A 6,217-nucleotide genomic window follows, 5' to 3' on the forward strand; every position below is an offset into this window, starting at 1 on the left:
TAGGTCCCAGTGAATTTCCAAGCGCGCCTTCTAAACCGTGAAGGAGGGAGTAAATAAAAACGAAAAAGGCGATGGACCCTGCGTGTGAAAAGGTGAGCATTGGATTCAACGAAAGGGTGCTCCTCATTTCAAGGGTGGCAATGACCGGTACTACATCTCTACTACAAAACTTGAGTGCGCTTGTCCCAAACTGTGACGTCATGTTGACCGTGCCTGTTGCTAAAGCTCTACATGCATTTATCACGGATTATCGCGTACTCTGGTTGCCCAGAGTTAAGGAGAGAAATAATACAATTCTAGCAAAGCTTGAGCAATAGTACTCTTATCAAGGATGACGGAGTACCAACCTGCTCCCTTGTCTCCTGGCGGGCGAAGAGAAATAATCCAATTCGAACAAAGTTTGAGCAATATTACTCCAACATTGTTCCTTTCTTGTCCACTATCATTTGTAGGCACCGTACCATTAATGTATCGTGTGTTGCAATAGGAGAAACTTTGACGTGTATCCATATATATATATATTTTCAAAACAGATTCGCAATTCATGAAAATCATACGTGCAAAATAGACCGTATGTTACAATTGACATTATAAAATAAATTTGAGTTTGCGTGGTATTTGAGAGATTACCCGCCATACAAAGGTCTATTTCGGTGGGTGAGAGCCCATCAAACGACCAGCAGCCAAGGTCCAGCCCAGGTCGACCTCGTCCTGATCGCTTCGCTGGACATGCTCACAACCGCAGGCTGTCATCCCATCGATCCCCAACCCCAACCTAGCGCCTCTGCTAGTCGGAAAATGCCAATGGAGGCCGAGCATCAGGTAGGCCTTAATCCTGGCCGTTGGCGTGCTATAGGGAATTGAGCTTCCCCAGTATTCTAGCGTGATGTCCCCTTGTATCGCTTCGCTGCACCGCAGCGTGTATTGAGGGAGAAAGAAGGTGGTTGATGGTTCCACGTAAACACTCAGAGATAGAACATGATCCGCATGATAATAGTGGGTTTATTTAATGCTGTAAATTACAAATTAACAATAAACCTGCAACGTGCCGACGCATAGCACTCTTCGAATGTGAATCTATGAAAAAGGTGGTTTATTCCATCTCTGTCAACCTGGGAGGTGACGAAATTTCATCCCACGGTGCATTGGTTAGTATATGAAAATCCTAAATTCAGTCATTGACAAAGTTTAGCCAAATGACAGCGTACTTGATTTTTTTTCAATACCAAAAAATAAAATGCACAATTGTGTTTTCAGGTGTGACCAGAAGAAAACATCAGCAAGTAACTCGTTTGTGCCACCAACGCAGCCTCTAACACAAATTTGTTTAGGCCGACACCTACAACAAAACGAGTCCCGATGCCATGCGCTCCTAATATCCCAGAATTTGCTAAGCACTGAAATTTACATTAGTCGATACGGATAGCACACCAGACCTCAATTAACTGCCCGAAGAATCAGAAAATAACGACTGTTAACCAAGCACTGAAATTTACATTAGTCATAGATCAAACAATCTACTGTCCTCGTATACAAGAGAATCTACCGGCCTCCAAACTGCTAGTTCCCTTCCCCGCATCTTCTTCTTTCTTCCTCTTCCTTTCCTGTTGACCTCCCTGCCGCCGAGCCCCTGAAGCGAGCGGCACCACGGACGTCCTCGACAACCTCCGCTTCGCCATGGCAAGCATCTCCGCACGCCGACGACCGCATTTCTGTCGCCCTCTTCCTCCCCTCATTCTCCCGTGCGAGCGCGCACCCGACGTCGCCCCAGCCTCATGGCAGGGCAGCCTCCGGTGGGTCTCCGGCAAGCGCTCGGTCCGCAGCCTAATCGCCGTGCTCTTGGAATCATTGCCTAACTAACTGATTAGGATCATCTTCCCAGCAAGAGCTCTCTCCTGATTTGTATGGAGCAGCAGCTCTTTCAGATAGGAAAGATAACTGAAGATTGAACAGTTTGGCAAGTCCTATGTTGCTGAACAGCTCAAACAAAATGAATGGCAATCAAGAATTCTAGAGGAAACAGTTGGATGCTCGCTGCCCTGCCCGCCCGCAGGTGCATAGATCCAACCTCTGTTTTTATATGATCTGACATGGATCATAATTAAGGGGAAGATGTTTTCAAACCATGGAGCAATGTACTTCTGTTCCAGTAAAATACACCAGGGGATGAAATGAAACTAGTGCTGTACATATTATTCTGGCACAAACTAGTGCTGCCATTTTACTGTCACTTTCTTAGTTTCTTAGCATTACAAACTCTGCTCAACCATACATTACTATCACAATCACAACCGGAAATCAGAGATAGCAGTTTTCGCATCTAACCCGATGGAGTAGTAATGTTTGATGTAATCTCTGACGAGGGTCTCCCTGTACAACGGCGGGTTCTCATCGGACACCAGCTCCTTGATCGGACCGTACATTCTCGTAGAGGCAGGGTGGAAATGCGTGCTGAAGAAGCACGCGATCGAGACCCTCGGCGCGGCGTTCTTCGCCACCACCCTATGCTCCACGCTCCTGAACCTGTCGTTGGAGATCAGCTGCACATTTTTTTAACAAAATAAATCGATAGTTTAGAATGATCAAGCATGACACCAATGTGTTGAACAGATAATTCAGGACTGGTGAACCAGAATGTAGATACCTGTAAGAGATCACCAATGTTCACGATGAATGCTCCAGGTGTCGGCGTGACGTCTACCCACCGGTCGTCGTGGAGGATCTAGAGGCCGCCGATCTCGTCTTGGAGAAGTATGGCGAGGAAGCCGGAGTCTGAATGCCTGCTTGTCCCGATGGCGAGTTCGGGCTGGGGGCAAGGAGGGTAGTAGTGACAGAGTATGATCTGTCCTTGGTTGCACTCTATATCTGTCAGGTAACTCGATTTGAGCCCAAGAGCTTCTGAGAGTAGCTCGAATAAAGTGTTCCCCAAATTCTTCACTTGTTCGGCGTATTCAAACAGAGCATCACTGTGAATCAACATGTCAGCGCCGAGTGAATCTTTTTTAGAACAGGTGATTTAAGTAACCTTTCCTGAATATTCACAACAAAAGGAAGGACCTAGAGAAAGTAATTTGACTACAGAATTTATCTCTTGTCTTTTTGTCAATAACCAAGGAAGAACTCACATTAACAATACATCCTCCATAACTATATCATACCATTATTAGTACTAACTGTAAATTGGCCCTTCCTAAAAAAACACAGAGAAAGAGAGCAATTGACATCTATTGTGGGAAGAGAAAAATATATCTGCACATAGTCTCTATCATCAAGAAAACAGAGAATGGATAATCAATATTAAATCAGTAAATCTCATTAATCCACTATTGTTCAACAAGTAATTTCATTTCAATTAGAAATAGCACACCCCTGTACTCATTTCTCAAGCATTAACAGAAAATGCAAAACCGGTTCCTGTTTCCACCATGAAAATCATGCTACCATCAGTATGGTGGTTCCCTTCCCACATCAATTCCAAAACTGCGGCATTTGTTCGGTTAGCAGTATGACAAAATGAATATTATCAACATTAGGTTGATTTGGTAATAACTTTTAGGAACATGGCGAGCCTTACTTACGACTGTTGTTATCAGCCTATTAGAACAGAATTGTGTGTATAAATTAGTTCGCATGTTTGTTTGGAAAAAAAACATGTACATGAAATGTATGTCAAAAATTCAATTGAACATCGCGTTGAATTTTTTTTCCGGGTGATCGCGTTGATTTGGTATCAAACTGAAAGTCATTTATCTAGTCGCACATATACAGAGTAGTTTGAAGTAGTGGTTGCGAAGTTGAGGTAAAACTTTCAAGGCTTCCTTTTATTCCCATTTTGTGCGTGGTTGCACTAGATATGCCCCTCATATTTTGTGATAAAAGAAGAATGGATCAGCTCTGGTCCATGGGGATTTGCTACAGATACCTCAAGCACACTCAAATACACAATTGATTATTGGCACAAGCTGCACATCAGAGGGTCGATCTGTGAATTCTGAGCATCGTTAACAATTCTGAGCATCTACTCAAGCTCAACTTGTAAATCAGGCAGTTCACCAGCACTCAGGCGCTCAATTTACTGCAAAATCGCCATGTACTAGGAGGAATTACGTTCAGGCACTCACCGGCAGCTGTCCGGCAGGTCGCCGGCGTCGGGCGGGTCGGGGGCCATGCGGAGGTAGAGCGTGTCGCGCCAGTTGGCCACCGGCGACTGGTACAGGTCGAAGTTGCAGTGGTACTTGACCGCCCTCGCCGGCTCGCGCGAGTAGAGCCTGGCCTTGTCGCTGCCCTCGCCGCCGCCGGCCTCGTGGAAGCCCCGCACCGCGCCCGTCGCCGCGGCCATCGCCGCCTCCGGCACCCCGTGCCCCGTCACCTGGAAGAACCCCCACTCCGCCGCGGCCCCGCGGACGGCCGCGACCACGGCCGCGCGGTCGGCGCCACTGAGGTCGATCACGGGGACGGACGGCGCTTCTTGGGATGGGGCGTGCGGTGGAGGTGGTTGTGGTCGGTGGACGCCGTAGGGAACGCGGAAGATGCGGGGGAGGCGCGTGACGCCGGAGGCGACGAGGCCGCGGACGCCGGAGCAGGTGGCGTCCAGCGCGCGGAGGTCGGCCGTGCGGTCGTAGGCGGATGCCATGGCCGGCGCCGTCGAGGTATCCTCTATGCTCCGCTCTTCCTTCCTCTGCAATATATCTCCGGTGTTCTACTTGGCCAAAGTTCCAAACTTTGAATATTGACCTTGCATTGAGGATCAGGCTGTAGGTGGGAGCGGCGGTTTGGTGGAATGAGTCGTCAAGGGATGTCACGTGAGCTACAGTAATCGTGACATCCCTTCTTCACATCCATATGGTTAAGCCTATAATGATTATAATTAATTTGTAAATTACAAATTTATTGTATACATTTACAAAAATTACGTACAAACAAAATTATGATGTAATAAAATTATTTTTTAATTTTTTTGTACATGCTACAGTAAATCCACACAGTGATTGCTACAGTATTTCACTGTAGCTCGTGACATCCCTTCTTCGTTTTACATACACATGTCACTGTAGCTTCGTGACATTCCTTCAAGATGTTAGAGGATCCACTTCCGCCGCCGATGGACTCCCACTGCAGTACGCGATGGCCAGAACGCCGGCAGCCCCAACCCCGACCCCAGGTCGCCGGCAGCCCCAACCCCGACCCCCATGTCGCCGGATGCCGCAAACCTGGCCCCCCATGTCGCCGGATGTGTCAATTTGAGGATATAGTATTATATAAAAAGCTCTGCTCTGCTTCCTCTACGTTTCTCTCTGCTGTACTTCGCTGTCTACTTCGACGGCCTCTTTGGTTTGCAGAATTCTAAAACACGGGAATAAGAAAAAGATAGGATTAAAGTGTCTGTCATGGCCATCTCAATCGTACGAATTTTTTGGTTGTTTGATTGCATCATAGGAAAAATAAAGAATTCTTAGGAAAAAATCATAAGGATTCCAATCCTCGAAAATTCCTAGAAAAAGCCTTTTGTATCAAAGAAGCCCTCACCAAAGTTTAAATTTTGACTGTTGATTTTCCGATAATGATGTTATAAAATCACCAAAAACAAATATACCATTTCCGATCCTGCAAATCACACACTCAACGTCGACACTTCTTATCTAGTTTTGGTCCTGTAAACTTTAAAACTGAACAAAAGACGCACTCAACTTTGGGAACCTAAGAAATTTGCCGCCTTGAAACATTATCATGGAGATGTGTCAGTCGAATGACATTGACAACCCCACGAAAACAGGAAAGAACAATAGAATGATAAAACACTAAAATATTTCAAAATTCATGAATTTTTGGGAACAACCATCAAGTTACATATGGTTTGCCCCTCCTTCTTCCCCCGGGGCTTGGACCGCTATGAAAATTATAAAGCGTAAGCTTAAAATAAAACATAGGTGGAGTTCCCCCACCGTGCACTCCCTAAAAAATGCACCCACCGACTAGAAAATATATAAAAATATTATCATAAATCCTAACGCCTAGTCTAGGCTCTACAAAGCGGTCATTTTTTTGGTAGTTAAAATGGACAAAATATACATTGAGAAATAATCAACAAAAATCAAGCAAACTAAAGAGTACCTTAGTATTCTCTCATTTTTTTTGTTCAAAAAAGTAAGTAGAGCGAAAAATAAAAAATCATAAAAATTATATATAAAACATCTAAATGTATATACTTTTTCACATA

At 45.2% G+C, this 6,217-nt stretch overlaps 1 pseudogene; it reads right to left on the reverse strand.

The window, feature by feature from the left end:
• Nucleotides 1-2,167: 2,167 nt before the first annotated feature.
• LOC119361795 lies at nt 2,168-4,762 on the reverse strand (annotated as a pseudogene).
• Between the last annotated feature and the right edge of the window lie 1,455 nt (nt 4,763-6,217).

This window comes from Triticum dicoccoides, chromosome 2B (genome assembly GCF_002162155.2).
Source record: "Triticum dicoccoides isolate Atlit2015 ecotype Zavitan chromosome 2B, WEW_v2.0, whole genome shotgun sequence".
NCBI classification, from domain to species: Eukaryota; Viridiplantae; Streptophyta; class Magnoliopsida; order Poales; family Poaceae; genus Triticum; species Triticum dicoccoides.